The sequence below is a fragment of the Dendropsophus ebraccatus genome, chromosome 10 (genome assembly GCF_027789765.1).
Source record: "Dendropsophus ebraccatus isolate aDenEbr1 chromosome 10, aDenEbr1.pat, whole genome shotgun sequence".
In the NCBI taxonomy this organism is placed as follows: Eukaryota; Metazoa; Chordata; class Amphibia; order Anura; family Hylidae; genus Dendropsophus; species Dendropsophus ebraccatus.
The window spans coordinates 29,640,011-29,657,176 of NC_091463.1; the positions used below are offsets into that span (position 1 = coordinate 29,640,011).

General features: G+C 43.8%; 1 protein-coding gene across 3 annotated transcripts in view; it reads right to left on the reverse strand.

Moving 5' to 3' along the window:
* The window catches only part of SCAI (suppressor of cancer cell invasion), a 103,221-nt gene that overhangs the window by 76,803 nt on the left and 9,252 nt on the right, over positions 1 to 17,166 (reverse strand). Inside the window, exon 1 of one of the 3 annotated variants that reach the window (XM_069985689.1) lies at positions 2,550 to 2,626. The exons of the other annotated variants lie outside the window; for them this stretch is intronic. The gene's annotated coding sequence lies outside the window, so the exon portion shown is untranslated. Of the gene's footprint in view, positions 1 to 2,549; positions 2,627 to 17,166 lie in introns of those variants that run through there. 3 annotated transcript variants of the gene reach the window in all.

Sequence of the window (17,166 nt, forward strand, 5' to 3'; positions counted from 1 at the left end):
CAGGAAGTGGTATATTCTTCCCAGTCTGACACAGGGCTCTCTGCTACCACCTGCTGCTGTCCATGTCAGGAACTGTCTGGAGAAGGGATAAAGAACCTTCATCCCTCTAGCTGTAGCAAAACTACAATTCCCATCATGCCTGGACAGCCAAAGCTTTAGTTTTGGCTGTACAGGCATGATGGGAATTGTAGTTTAGCAACAGCTGGAGGGTCGAAGGTTCCCCATCCCTCGTCTAGAGCAATACCAAATCCCCACAGAAAACCTTTTCTGCTTTGGACAGTTCCTGACATGGACAGAGATGGCAGTAGAGAGCACTGTGTCAGACTGGAAAGAATACACCACCTCCTGCAGGACATACAGCAGCTGATAAGTGCTAGAAGGCTTGAGATTAAATAAAAGTAATTTACAAATCTTTATGACTTTCTGACAACAGTACAGTACAGTACTTTTTGCCGTAGTACCTCTTTAAAAAAATAATTTAAAAAAAATCTGTTTTATCTGGAGCAACCATCCTCAACTCTCTTGTTGCTGATCCTAGAAATGTATGAATCAGTTGACAATTGGGTGTTAATGTCTTTTTTGTCAAAGGGGTGTGCCCATATATAGTCATGTAGCGTCAACCACTGATTGGACCCCTCCTATTGTCAACGAGGGATGTCCCTAAAGACACTGGCACTGTCTGATCACTGTGTAAGGACACACCATATTGATAAATGGTGGTGCTCAGTTGTCAATTTTTCTTACATTTCTGGGAGGAGTCACTGAGGAAGAGCACAGTGCTGAATTCTGAAACAATTATTTTAGGGGTTTACTAAATTAGCTTTAATCCGATTCTATAAAATGAAATAATATATTGTCACTGGTTATAACTCTAAGGGTATGTCCGCTATGCGAGCCCAAATTAATAGCAAACAGGAAAATCAATAATCTCATTCCCAATAAAAGTATTAAATAAAAGTAAATAAAAGTAGAAGCTATGAATTACATATAATACAAATAATGATCTGTAAATATTATGGTCACACCGCTATTTTGCATGGACAGATTACACAATAATATATTGCAGCTGCCAAGTGCAGAGGATAGATTACAGATGGATAGTTTTACATTACAGCATCAGAACTTCTCCTGCAGCTCCCCACATGCTCCCCCCCCCCCCCCCAAGCTCACTGTCTAAGGGCCAGTTCACACAGAGTAAAACTGGCGGTATTCCGCAATGGAACTCTCCGCCATGAAATTCCTCCAAACTCAGTGTAATACTGGCTGTCAATGGGAGGGCTTGCGCACCTCCTCTCCGCTTGGAATAATTGACATGTCAATTCTTCAGAGTGGAGAGACGCGGAGAGGAGGCGTGTAAGCACTCCCATAGACAGCCAATATTACACTGAGATGGCGGGATTCTGCGGCCCACCAGTTTTACTCCATGTGAACTGGCCCTAAGCGAGTAATAGCGACGACACCAAGCAGGGAACAATAAACAAGTGAGCGCTGACCTAACAAAAGGGCGATAGCGTGCTATAAAATATCGAGCCGTGTAATATGGCACTTAGGCTAGGGCTTCATGACGATTGTCAGACATCATTTACAATTACACACTTACACACTTTTCCTCAAAGGAAATTACTTATGTGTAAGTCAAGCAATGGCTGTAGAAACCTGTCAGGGAGTTCTAATTGCCACTTTTACAAACAGGGGTTCTAATAGAAAAGATAGAACAGCTCCTGGATCCGCTCCCAGTGTGGAGAAATCGCCGCCCGAAGCTGTGCGCGCACCTTATGGCAATCACTAGAGATGAGTCCGACGTCCATAGAAAATGACTGCTCCAGTTATTTTCTATGGACGTTGGACTCATTTCTATTGATTTGCATAATGCACACGCACAGCTTCAGGCGACTATTTCTCCATGCTGGGACCGGGTCAGGAGCGGGACTTTCAGGAAGAGGTAAGTATCCGGGGCTCCATCGGGGAAGTTGGACAGGCTCTGCCCCGGCAGCCGGGGTGACAGGTTCTCTTTAAACAGGACCATCAGCTCTTGTGACCGGTCAGTTTTAATAAATGCTTGTATTTCCATGATATAATAATTCTGGACAGAGGAATAAGATAGCAGGGTTTTATGCTTCAGCACTGTGGTTTCAAGGGAAATACAAAGTTACTGAAAATTCCAAGTCCTCCTTAAAGGGGTTTCCCTTATTTATTAACAGGATTAGTGAAAAGCACATAATTCCCGGGTGTCCCACATATCCCCACAAAATTGAGTGGCGGTCAAGCTAGTATAAAGTCACTCCTTTCACAAATAACCTCTGCTCTTGTGATCGCTGAGCGTCCCAGCAGTTGCACTGCCACCACTCAGATGCTTATCCCCTGTCCTTAGGATTATACATGACTGAGTTGTAAGTATAGATTCCCATTCTTACTGTGCACAACGTGTTTCTGAGCCCCAGCTGAAGTTTTGTTACAACTGCAGAATGTGTGTTCTGGGACCGTGCCTACCGTACACTATTAATTCTGATAATACTTAGAAATTAGCTTTCCACACATTTTTTTATTACCTTTATGTAGCTCCTTCCAGGAAGAATAAAAATCAGCTACTTAGACTTTTCCTCCAGAATAAAGCTTGCCTTCCCCTGGACACAAGGAATAAATAATTCATGAAATGGCCCGATGATCAGTACAGCCGGATGATTTATTAATATGTATCAGTGTAAATGGCTCCGTCCTGATTTCTCAGCTGCCGGCACATAGAGGAGGTGGAGATGCAATGTCAGAAAACCAAGTAGCTATAGCCGAGGAGAACACAACGGCATGTAACAATAACCTCCAGAACAGGAGCTAAAAAAGCTGCTTACACCTCATGGGTAAAGGACACCTAATAATGTACTGTATACCTAACTGAAGCATTCCTAGGACTAGAAATTTTTTATATGATGTATGCAAAGTAGAGGGGTACCTCTCCCTGGCTTGTCTGATAATACACAGTCATGTTCCAGGGCTCCTAAAGGGATCAAGGATTAACTTGCTGGGATGCTACCTCCAGTTGGTGGCTCCAGAGATCAAGTACTATTCCTTCTAACTGAGACCTAATATATTATTTTTTTTTACTTAAAGTGTACCTGTTGTTATAACTTTCAAAATATAAATCAACACTAGATGTGATATAAAGCAAGATTGCAATTTACATTGTTTTTTTTTAAGTTATCATGGAAAACATGGCACTTCCTGTTTTCTGACTTTTTTGCCCCTTAGTTGTAGCAAAACTACAATTCCCATCATGCCTAAACAACCAAAGCCAAGTCATTGGCTGTCCAAACATGGTGGGAATTGAGGTTCTGTAACAGCAGGAGGGACAAAAGGTTCCCTATTCCTGCTTTAACGTGTTTGTTGCGATTTATACAGGGATTTTTACAGGGGCAGCAAAGAAACCTAAGTAGGCAAGTATACAAATGGACCAATCAGGGAAATGCATGATGGGAAATGTAGTTTTCCTGGCCAGAGCCATCTTGGGTCTAGATCAGCTTTTAGAAAAGCTTGTAACTCAGTAATTTTTTTGCAATTTTTACAGGAATTTTTAGGGTGTAAATCTTCTAGGACCCCGGTGTATTAGCAGAATAAGTAGCATAGCATTTTAGCCCCCTTTAGTGTTCACACAGTAATGCAAAACTGAGCTGCAATACCAGACACAGCCACACTTACCTGTATGGCGCTATGCCTCGTTTTGCTCATTTGCAGTGGTGCCCCGATCAAACACTTATGGCCTACTCTTTCTATTTAGATCTGATGGGTTGCTTTGAACAATTGTTTCTCATTTTAACTAATCTCCTCCAATATTCACAATATTGCACCATTTTATTCTAACTTGTCAGGTTTTCCTTTTCCAAGCTGAAGCTTAACTTACAATAAATCCTTAAGTCCCTGGTGTGCGAGCATCTGTAAGAGACGGAGATCCTTAGTCCACTTGAAGAACACTACTCTTTAGGAACCTGATAGCTTCTCGCTAAGAGGATTTCAAGCTCTCTCAATTATTCACAATTCTGAAGCAATGCTAATGTAGTGGTTATGGAAAGGGTGCATCTGTCAGAAAGGCTTACACGTATACAGTTACAGTATCACATACAGCCATGTCCACAGAGTATGCCAAAAAGTGACAAACACACTGGGTATATATTGGCTCTGTAAGGACATATACAATGCAATCTGCTCTGGCATCTGTGGGCTTGTAATTCATAGATGTGTGACATGTCCATAGGGATGACTGTACAAGACTAACAGTAGTCCCGCCCCCAGTGCACCAAACCACCTCATTAGCATATGGATTAAATGACAAAGTACATGAAAATGGTGCAGAGGATGAAGGTAAGAAACTATAGGGACATATTAGCAGGTTAGATGCTTCTAACCTGCTAATAGTTTCCTTTTAACCTCTATTCTGCTATGGAGAAAGACAAATATATATGTCACTTTAATAGCAATTCAAAATTTGAGGTCTAAAAGTCCCTACACCTATATCTTACCTTTCTTGGCTACAGTTGCTTGCCCTTAGAAGGGCAGCCCCCACGCTGGAACCTGCCCCTCACAGGTCAAGAAGACACATGGTACCTTTCACTTATCAGTCTGTGCTTCCATAACATAGAAAAATGCTTTTATGCCCCTGTGCAAAGGGTCAAAGTCTTTCCCAAGTGCCTGAAATGTGTATGATGAAATGCCTTCTCACCCCCCTCCTATCTATATCCATGCCTAGGGCTGACTGTCAATCAAACCAAGACAAAGTAGGAGAGAGGAAGGGGGTAGAGGTGGTAATCCAGCTTGCAGGATTTTAGGAGCTTAGGAAACCCTCTTTGGCATTCGGTCTTCCTCTATGTTATGGAAGCACAGACAGATACATGAATAGTACAATATGTCTCCTTGAACTAACAGCTATGAAAGTGTCAGCAGGTTCGAGAGTGAATAGCACATGACTAACTCCTCAATGCTATAAATATAAACAAGCCCCTTTAAATAAATGATTCCATTACTCACAATGAGCTGTATGCATGTTCTAAATTGTTTGTCTGTTTTTTCCCCAACTACATTTAAAAGTATATACGGGGAATACAGCGTGATTATTATAGATTGTGCTGTGACTTGTAGGGTCAGACATAGAATTTTTCTGTATTTTGGCACGTCAATGACCCAGATGCAGATTTTAGTTTTCTTCTGCAGCTTGCATCTATTATAGTGCCTTATAGGCTGTGCTTGATTGCTTAGAATCTCAATCCCTATTGGCTCAGTTCTTTGTCACCTTTATCCTATGAACGCACATCTTAGCTTAGCCTAAAGGGGTTATCCTGGTAAAAAAAATATTCTAAATGACCCCCCTTCCCAATATCACCCTACATCTATTATTTATGTTTCAAACCCCACCCAAACTGGAGACAAAAGTGCTGCAAAAATGGGCATGTTTTTGTAGCACTGGATAACACCTTTAAAGGGGTTGGCCACTTTATAGTAAAATAGGTCAGTACAAAGTATTACTACATGTACTGACTGTATATACTGACAGCAGCTCCCTGTGTACCTCATAGAGCTAAAATCAGACTCCCCTCCTCCAGGCTGTGGTGCCCTACTCTGTTTTGTTTCAGTCCACAAAATGGCTGACATGGAGGAGCATGTGACCATGCCCTGTTCCCTGTTCCCTCCATAGACATATACAGGCTCAGTGGTGGACACTGGGGGGCGGGGCCTGGTCACATGCTCCTCCATGTCAGCCATCTTATGGACCAAAACACCACAGAGCAGGGCAGCCCAGCCTGGAGGAGGAGAGTCTGATATTAGCTCTATGAGGTACACAGGGAGCTGCTGTCAGTATATACAGTGGGTACACCTACTAATACTGTACACTGAGCAATTTATTATAAAGTGGCCAACCCCTTTTAATAAAACATGGGAGTTTGCACTGAAAAATGTTAGATTTATAGAAGATGCCAAAAAATCCCACACAAATATCATTATTGTGAAACAGAGAAATAAAAGATCAGATAGAAAAATCTTCTGAAGAAAAAAAAAATGGAAGGAAAAAAAATAAAAATAAAAAAGATCTGTGGGACAATGACTGATCAACCAGTATCAATTGATGTACAATACCTATCCTATGAATATTTTCTCAAATATTTAACCATGTGTGGAAAAAATAAAATCCTTCTAATGTGCAGGAATGCCAATAGCAGCTGGGAGTGAGGGAGGAATCATACTGCGTCTGTCACAGATCTGGACCCGATTACCAATGTTTGTTCCATAAAACGTTAATTGACGCTATTAATTTCCTAAAACATTCCGCTTCTGTGGTGTAACTTGCATGCTGGGAGAAAAACTCACAGGTAGCCACTTATCAACCCATAGGCTAATTTCACACACAACAGAAATATTGTGGGTCAATTGAGAAGTCCAGCAGATCATAAAATCCTGCAGCAGACAGGGGGGAAATTGATTACAAGTACTAACTTACCTCTCCTAGTGCCCGCGGTGAGCATCAGGACCGGCCACAGGACCCTCACCGGGAGGCATTTCCCCCGGCCGAGTTGGAGTTGGGGAAAGGCCTGTCCTGGCTGATGAATGGCCACTCAGCCAGTCACTGACTCGCTGAGCGGCCAGTCCATCACCCAGGTTATGACGTGTCAGCTCCAGAGATCCTGGAGCCGGGGGGGGGGGGGGGGGGGGGGGGTCCCGCAGTAGGTCCCACCTTTCACTGTGGTCACAGGAAGAGGTAAGTTAGTAATTGTAATCAATTTTCCCCTGGCAGCCTGCTGGCTTTTATAATCTGCCGAACTTCTCCTTTTAGGGTACGTTCACACGTACCGTATCCGCAGCGGGTTTTACGCTGCGAGTTTGTAGTGAAATCCACTGCTAATACCTGGCCATTCACTTTAATGGGATGACATACTCGCAGCGTGATATGTCAATGTCAGCGCCTTAACCTCCGCGGTACGGGTACAGAAGTTACAGGGTCCCTGATCCGGGGCTCTAGTTGTCTGGACGTCCCGCTCAGCTAATCAGTGCGCTGCGGCGGGGCACCACACTGATTGGCTGAGGGACAGGAAACACCAGGAGCCCCAGAAGCAAGACGGAGCGGAGCCTGGTAACGTATGTACCCGGGCTGCGGGGGTTAAGGTGCTGACTGTGACATACTAGCAGCGGGATGACCATCCCTCTGTGAGTCATCCCATTAAAGTGAATTGGCAGGTATCGCAGCGTAAAATCCCCTGCGGATACGGTACGTGTGAACGTACACAAGGGTGGATTCGTGTTGGGGTCCTTTGTAAGATGCGGATAGTGCCAATAATTGAGCCCTTGGGCCAGCAATCAGCCGACGAATGAGGAATCTCGTTTTCTGGCTGACCGCATCTTTTGTGTGGGCAATAAAACTGGTAGTAGTCGTCTGTGCAAGCCAGGGGCTTGCGCTAAAATATAGGTAGCTTAAGGGACAAAAAAAGTACCCCATATCCATCAGCTGTGTCTGGTCATTCCTCCACACATTTGTCCTGACACGTCGTTCCCATCATGGGGGACACGTCCGGGTGAATTACTTCAGTACTGATCACATCACTGCTGACCTTGGGGACATGATCAATAAGACCTGCTAAATATTGCCGGGCAGAATCAGATGCGTTTGTGAGTTGTATTTCAGGCTCCAGTGGTTTCCATTACAAATCTACCCGAACCTCCCATTCCATACTTGAATGTGGTTGATAATATTGATCAGCAAGATGTTTCCCTCCTTCTGAATTTATATCCCCCATTTTAAACCACAACGACGAGGGGATTTCAGCCTTGGTGACTATAGATTAGTGTGTGGCGGTTTAATAGGCATGATAGTTTTACTTGTTACTTGCTTATTTTTATACCATTTTACATAAAATATATAACAAATCCTCTACAGATGCAGGGCTTGTTCACAGGACGGATTTCTCCAACAGAAAAATCCAATGTGGATTTGCAAGAGTTTTAAAGCACATCCACATGTGGCAAACTGCTGGCTTTTCCGACCCGACATGTCAGACAATGACATGCCATACTGTATATACCCTCTCCAGGGCAGGGACTATAATAGAGAATGCATCCACTTAAAGAGGGTATTTCAGAGGAAAAAAAAAAGGTTTTTGAAATTATCTGGTGTCAGAAAGTTTTAAAGATTTGTAAATTACTTCTATTTTAAAATTTCAAGTCTTGCAGTACTTATCGGCTGCTGTATGTCCTGCAGGAAATGGTGTATTCTTTCCAGTCTGGGACAATGCCCTCTGTCCGTGACAGAAACTGTCCAGAGTAAGACAGGTTTTTATGGAGGTTTGCTGCTGCTCTGGACAGTTCCTCTCACCCACAGAGGAGGCAGCAGAGAGCAATGTGTCAGACTGGAAAGAATACACCACTTCCTGCAGGATATACAGCAGCTGATAAGTATTAGAAGACTTGACTTTAAATAGAAATAAATTACATATTGACATAACTTTCTGACACCAGATAATTTCTTTTTTTTCTCTCTAAACTAACCATTTAAGGACAACCACTGGCGCGGGGTGCAGAGTCCCGGCGGGCACCTGCATCACGGGTACGGCGGGGGGCGCTCTCCCAGGCTATTCGAAGGTGAGGACGCTTTCCTGATGAGCATCAGGAAAGCGTCCAGAGCTCCGGCGCTCCCATAGACTTCTATGGGGGCGTCTGTTCCGGATGAAAATAGGACAGGACCTAAAAAATCCTGACCTATTTTCCGGAACGGACACCCTTCCGGAAAAATCCGGAAGGGTGTCCGTGTCTAATGTAATCTTATGGGTCCGGAAATCCGTCCGGATTTCCTGATAAGAAATCAGAGTGGATTTTCCGGACGTGTGAAGGGGGCCTCACAGAACGGCCGGTGTCTTACATGGTGTAAACATGGCCTAACGGTAAACTCCTTAATTTGCTATGGCAGCCCTTTTTCTGTACCACTTTGAGACCAGATGTCAGACTACTTGGATGTGCACCCTGTCTTCTCCCATATATCAATTGTTTAAGCTGTGAACAAAATTCAAGGGGAACTAAAAACAGGGATCAGTAACCCAGACTTCCTGTAAGAGGGAAGGGAGAAGGCAGATCAGTATACATGCTAGAGGTGATGTAGAGATAGGTGTAAATACACGTCTAATCTGGCATCTGTGAGACCTGCATACAAATGTGAGGTAGAGACAGATGCCGACAGAAGAAAACATGGCGCTGTTCTGTTCATGTATGCAGCGCAAGAAAAAACTATTTATAAGAATCCATCTGTCTGTAAGTGCCACCACTGCTCCAATACCAATACCAAAAATTACTCACTATATTATTGGATCCCTTATACGCTGGCCCCCAAATGACAATTATAAATGGAAAGACATGCAAAGAGTCTTACTTTCCTGTATTCCCAATGTAGCATGAGCGTATAGGTCCCCACACGTCTTTGTGGTGCTCTCCTCAAAGGAATTACCATCTCTTTAGTCCCACAATCATTATAAAATGTATAATTGTAAAAGCCTAAATTTACATTATGTTAAAAGGGTATACCACTTAAACATAACTTTTCATATGTTGCTGCCATATTTTGGCTAACAATTCCTTCCATACTTGTTATTTTCTATTCAGTCACCTTCTCCCAGTTCTCGACTGCTGCTTTCTGCTGAAGAAACAAAAAAAAAAAACTGTGTGAGAGCTTCTCTCTCAGTCTCCCTCTCCTCCACCCTCCCTTCTGAGACATCTGATGTAAACTAATTCTCCTGCAGGCTGTCTCTGCAACTTTGTAACTGCACATAGAGACTTGTTTACATCAGCCGTCTTGGAAAGGAGGGGGGAGGAAGGGGGGTACATGGATAGAAAAGCTCACACAGTTTGTTTGTGTTAGCAGAAAGCAGCAGCTCAGAACTGGGGGAATGAGACTGAATAGATAATATAGATTGAATTGTTAGTCTCACCATGGGCATTAACATATGAAAAGTTATACTTGAGTGTCTTCCATTGTGAGACCAAGAAGGCTGCAAAATACTCCACTGTAAAAGCATACATCGAGATACACTGCCCACCTCCAAAAGGAAGCCCCAATGATGTAACTGACCATATATGGATAGTTACATCATCAGAGCTGCGGTCTACCTCTCCTGAGATCCCTGGTGTCACAGCTCAGGAGGAGTATGGGATTTCTGGAAAATCTGTACAGACTGTAGGCAGAATATTCTGGGGGCAGTCTCATACACACTGCATAGGAACCGATATGATTGCAACCATGTTGCAAGGCGGTTCTACGTCGCCTTCAGGGTCTCGCTCTCTATGCCAGAATGCATCTGCGATTTTCATAGCTGAACAATGCAGACTGCAGTATTCTATTCTGTACATTCTTTATGAGAGAATCAATTTCACCAAACTGCTTCACAGAGGCCGCACATACCAGATGCTGACCACAAGTGTGAGAACAGGAAACAGGGAACAGAACCGCTCTGGAGGACTGGATATAGGCATGATACGTAATACAACTAGAGATGAGCGAACCTCGAGCATGCTTGAGTCCATCTGAACCCGATCGTTCGGCATTTGATTAGCGGTGGCTGCTGAAGTTAGATAAAGCTCTAAGGTTGTCTAGAAAACATGGATACAGCCAATGACTATATCCATGATTTCCACATAGCCTTAGGGCTTTATCCAACTTCAGCAGCCACCGCTAATCAAATGCCAAAAGTTCGGGTTCGGATGGACTCCAGCATGCTCCAGGTTCGCTCATCTCTAAATACAACATAAAGTATAGCTGTCAACAGCAAAGGAAAAGAACAGTTCAACGACAGAAAAAGGTAAAATGAGACCTGCTGGCAAGACTATTGATTCCATCCAGCCATTCCAGCTCCTAGTAAAGCTGGGTGACAAGGAGTCTGGCAGCAGCTTACTCCTTCTCTCTCCTTTGAGAGCCCAACATTTATGTGCATGCAGAGAACGAGAGACATATCTGCTGGTCAAATGCATGTTTGGCCAAAACCTATTAAAGGGCTTATCCAGCGATGCATAACAATAGCTATATGGTTGACAGAATGTTAAATAAATAAATAAAAGCTCCACTTGCCTTTCTGTACAGGGCTGTGGGGCCAGAGGTAGTTTTGGTCTGAGTTGAAAAAAAATGCACCAACTCCAGCTTTAAAAAAAAAAAAAAAAAAAAAAAAAAAAAAAAAAAAAAAACTCTTAAATTTTATAATTAAAATTTCGTATGAATTTTATAAATGTTCATAATCAATATATTTTATGTTCTATCAATCTAAGAACTTTTCCTCCATACATCAGTAATAAAGCACTGGCCCTATTAGATAGGAATGGGGGGGGAGGGGGAATGTGTGGGATGTGCTGTTCTCTTCCTGGATGCTTGTACATGAGCAGCAGTGTAATGTGTGTGCTATGGCTGCAGCAGGCTGTGTTTGTGCTATGGCTGCAGAAATTAAAGGGGTATTCTGGGTAACAGTGAAAAATTCAGGGGGGGGGGGGGGGCAGGGGATGGTGGTAGCATAATAAAGAAGTCCTATTGACCCTTCCCTATGCTCTCATAGTGCAGCATCACCATTTATAGTCCCCCCCCCGGGCTCACGATCCTGTGATGCCATGGCCCCACTCAGAAATGCCCGATCAGCCAATCAGTGAGTGAGGTGGGACACAGCTGCAGTCACTGACTGGCTGAGCAGGTAGTTCCTGTGGGGCCGCAATGATTAAGGAGTGCGGACGCTGATAGAGAGCTGATATACAGTGGTCATCCATAGGCCCAGATTTATCACTGTGGCTGACCCCTATATCACAGGAATCTGGCATCTTTAGCAGTTCTCCTTTATGTATGGTGAATAATAGTTAGTAGTGAGTACTTCAGGACATGGTGGCTGGAGACTGGCTGCATTCACTGCACACACGCAGGAGAATCTGCTTTATATATTTATACCTATAGGATTATGTAGAACATTAGGAAGAAGCTGCTGTCCCAGTTCGATAAGTAACTCCCCTGGTATCTCACTGGTCATTTATGAAGGAGTTGGGAGTCAGTCCCTGATAAAATAAAGGTGTCAGAGCCGCGGCTTACCGACTCCACAGCCTTGTTTCGACGCCCTCCCGATATCCTCCTACACTACACGTCTCTGGGAAATCACTTCCACTTCCAAGATGTACTCGTCTCAGGGATGTCAGCCCGCTGGCCGCCGTATGACGTCACCTGTAGTGTACTGCAAGGATATAGCATCACTTTATGATGGGTGATGACGGGACCCCTGATCCAGAGAATTAAATGACTGCAGGGCTGGGTTTGTTTTACCCTACACAGCCCTATTGCTAGCCAGAAAAATGCTAAGGAGTACACAATCATGTAGGACTTATAGGAAAACCCTATTAGAGCAGGTTTCTTTAAATGTAGAAAGCAAACATCATTTTCCCAGCCAAAGCCTATAAGGAATTCAATAGCGAATGAGGAAACAAGCAGAAACGGAAGAAAAATCTACCTGGCATGGATAGAAACCCCGACACCTTTCTGTAGACAAGCGTTGTCACCACTATTGCCAAACTCCACATATATAAACATAGGCAGAATTACAGCAAAAGCAAATATAATCTTAGGGTACATGTAGACAGACACACGCCAATGCATCATTGTCTCAGTACAATTCCAGGGTTTAGGAAGAGGCTTTTGCAAAAGGGTGGAAAATTGGTCTTGTAGCGGATGGAACAAGGCGCCTTAGGCTTTATGGACATATTACAGTTGCGTGTGACTTCCACATGCTTCGTGCCAAAAGCTGCAATAATTTCTTATTTTCCCTTCTCTCTATCCATTATACTGTAGAAAAGGACACAAGTAATAACAGAGCATTTAAAGTGTCCCTGTTTTAAATTAAGTCACTGGTCTGGGTGTACAGACCCCCCCATCACATGATAGTGCTGGGAGAAGCGCACACCTGAGTGCTTCTCCTATCACTGCAGAGAGGCTCCATGGAGGGTGAAGGGCTTTGCCACTTGTTTATCCTGGCTCTATCAAGTGCAGATTTTGCCTAAGGTTAAGAGATTACGATGGATTTTTCCAATGTTTAAATCCATAGGCTAAGCCATTAACTAACAAACTGTAAAGGGGCTATTGAGTCTTAGAAAAACATGACCACTTTCTTCCAGAGACAACACGACTCGTCTCCAGTTCAGGTGTAGTTTGAAATTAAGTTCCATTCACTTCAATGGAACTGAATTGCAAAACCTACACTGAAACTGGAGACAAGAGCGGAGCGGTCTCTGGAAGAAAGTGGCCATGTTTTTGTAGCGCTGGATCACCCCTTTAAAGGGGTTATTAAGGCCTGAGTTTGGGTGTGGCTTTGCAGCTCAGTTGATAGCAATTTTGTCTGTTTTGTGCAAATGGATTTGTATCTGTATTTTGCAGACCCTGTGTATCTGTAAGTTGTCCATAGACCCATTGATATCTATGGGGCCTTACAATGGCTTCTCTGTGTTTTTTTTTCTGCACAGATCACAACCAAAATTTTGGTCTAACAAACTGACAAATGGCGTAAGGAGGCTGACAGAGCTTTGGTGCCTCCTGCTAAACCATCACACAGAGCTGTAATAAATTTGGCGCATCTTCCACTTGCCCTCTCCAGTCTAAATTTAAGTAATAATAAATCTCCCTCTACTTCTGGCACAGGAGCCGAACGTATACCCTATAAAGGGGCTGGACCTATGCTAAAAGAGTGTCCTTATGTGACGGCTTCAGTGCAAAGTGAATTAGCATCCTTATATTTACATCTTGTGTAGGAAATAGTTTAGTGCTGCAGTTACTAGAGAGCACCTGGGCTCCAATCCGGACTGCTGAAATACAAGCTGTGTGTGCGCTATGACGTCACAGCGTTTTTACCATAAGTGCCGATTGGCTGCCTCCGCTCTCTGCATGTGGATAGTAGTGGGCGGGTTTTGTTTGCCCTTCTCTCGCTCTCCAGATGAAATTGGGGTGGAGTTTGCAGCCTGCTGGAGCGTGTCGTGCATTTGCATATATGTCCATGATTACTTGGATTACGAGCATAATTTGCAATATCAGGTCAATGCCTGGAGAGGACAGAGCAAGCTCTTTTTCCATCTCCCTGTTCTAAAAATCCATTTAATATATGGTCCCCAGATAGGCCCTGTGCACACACAGCAAGAGCGGTGGAATTGTCTGCCACGTAATGCCGCCAACCTCTGTGTCATAATGACAGTCTATGGGAGGCGCGCGCACTGCATCTCTCGGCGCTGAAGAATAAACATGTTCATTCTTCAGCGCAGAGAGAGGAGTTGTGTGCGCCTCCCATAGACTGTCATATGACATGGAGGCTGCAGCGGAATACCGTGGCAGAAAATTCCGACACTCTTGCTCTGTGTGCACAGGGCCATAGGGGACGTATCAGATATTAAACTGATGAGTGTGAGTGTAGGCACATTATAGCAGCAGTATGTATAGCTGAGTGTGAGTGCTGGCAGATTATAGCAGGAATGGAGAGGATGGGAAAGACAAGGGCTGACAAGAGACTGCAGGGAGCATGAAGTAGGAAGGAAGTAGACCTGCTATGATTTGGAAGGTAAGGGAGACTTCCTGGGTCAGAGTACAGGGCTGTAGACCTCGCTATGCAGACCATGCCCCTCCCCACCTTCCCGTCCCACCCAGTCCAGGGAGATCTTAAACCAAAGCAATGCTCTTAGACAAAGTTACTATTTTGAAAAACTATAAGCTCTTCTTGTAAATTGTTATGGTGCTCACCTGTATTACTACATATGTCTGACTTCATATAAATTATCCAAATATGTTTAGGCCTGGTTTTTACTTATATGGTGGCTAATTTATTGTAGTTTGCCAACCTGTTTGAAGAGACACATACAGTTTCTCTTCTGGGATAGAGGATAGATTAGATAGAATAGATAGATAGAATAGATATCTACCTCCCATACGTTTTTATATATTTGGTAGTATACCAATTTTATGCCATACATAAGATGACCACCAGGTGGTGTTTGTGTTTTTTTGCCTGCACCACATCATTCAAATTGCATGATTCCTGTTATATGTACCACACCGATATCTTCCTCCCCCTCTGGTTTTGTGACCTCTGTGTTCTTTCTCATATCCTATTTTAAGCTATTTTTTTACCTATATGAATAAAGTTGAGATAAAGGATTTTGCTATATTTCTATAAAGTTGGACAATTTTCTTTGTTTTGTTTTTTTTATTATTTTCTGATTGCACCATTAACTGCTTTGGCAGGACTTTCGGGTTTCTTTTTATTTTTAGAATAATAAAGGGTTTGACCAAACTTTTATGGGGGCAGGGAATGTCATATTTTTAAAAACTTGTGTTTAATGGGTTAATGGTGGGCAGCAGCATGATCGCTGCAACCAGTCATTAATGGTAAGAACCTGGCTGCCGATAGCAGACGGTCCTCACTCTCTATGAAGCGGCTCCTGAGGTCGCTTCATACAGCCCCTTCACATTATGACGTTCCAGGATGTCATGATGCAGGAACACGCTACTTTACACAACAAGCAGGAACATCGTTTTGCGGCAAAAGGTTAAAGGGGAACTCCAGTTAAAAAAATATTTAACCCTGTTCAATCCTCACCCATAATATAAGCACATCCTGATGCACACCATGAATCTGCTGAAACTCCTCACTTCCTAGTCCACTCTGTCTCAGCTCCTCGCCCGTCCCCTCCCTTCTGAGACAGAGGTCACATGATCTCTGTCTCTTCTATTGCCAGGCAAGCTGGAACCCCTCATCTGTAACCCTGCCCACCACTGACCTTACTGTGTGAAGCAGATGGAGCCAGTGGTGGGCAGATACTACAAGACAGGGGTGGGTACACGGCAGTTGGCTCTGAGGTGCAATGCATGCTGGGAGAAGTAGTTTCCTGGGTGGATGCCATGATGTAAAACTAGGATAATTTTTAGAAGTTTAAATGAAGAAATGGGGAACAGACTGGATTAATTTGGGGGCCTGGTCTCATATCTGAATTTATATTGTTATACAGGCAGAAAATAAAGATCCAAAATGGTCTTGGTGGTGAACTCTGCAGTCAGGAGAAGTGATCATTTCAGTCTGAGCTGGGTGAGGAGAAAAGGAAAAAAGATGTCTACACTTGTAAGGAATCGTCACCTGTAGGTCACCGGATTTCATTATACTGAAATGACTTATACAGCCCACAGGGTCCCGGGGTAGGACTGGCATCAGGTGGGACATTGCGTACCTTACTGCAGCCCCTATTTGCATAACCACACCCTCTATTTTCATGACCACTCCTCCTAACTGCTAGCTCCACCCACATCACCCAATTCCTCAAATCCTAGCAATGTCCTTCTTTGGGACTACACCTCTTCTTGGGTACTAGTCATATCTATATCCCAATGGACCCCAATAACAGATGAAGAGCTGGACCAATATGAGCGCTGCAGCTGCCTTACTGAGAACCCAACAGGCCTGCACCCATTGTACCACAAATCTTAGGCAATAGAAGGCATTAGATAAGTGGATATACAGGAAATATTTCTCCTGCTTGCAAATTTTAAAGATATGATAGCCACCAAAGATTTCCGTGGTTTGGCAAAGGTTCGATGAAAAGAAGCAATTGACTTGGCATCATAAATAAAATGTCTGCCAACATTTCTGCCCTACGTCAGAAAAACATTGACGGAAGTATAAAAATAAATGGTCACCAGGGACATATTAAACTACACCCATATACGAAAAAAAGTGAGGTGCAGACCCCAAGAGGAGGAGACAGGGTTAATCCCCAAACCCAGTCAATAGTCAAGCAGCAGGAAACAGATGCATGGTGGGCTGCAGAAACCGGAGAGCGAACACCAGGCACCTTATTGTATTACAACAAAGCAATCAATGCCGACTCCTCTCCAAACACCAGCGACAGCCGCCAGAGATCAGCCCCCGCTGCTTCCCGGCAATGTGCCCAGGGGAGGGGGGCACATACTAATTACCCACCGTCCTTAAATTACCTGGGCTATGTTCCCTCCTGGACCTCAAAGATGGCAGGACAGAAACACTGTACTGCCGGTTATAAAAGGAGCCTAAAAAGCTGCTGTGTAACCATTTCACTTCAGGAATAGAAGGCTGCAAGCCCTGGAAGCTGAATGACATCTCCACGTACTTCCCAGCAAATTCTAAC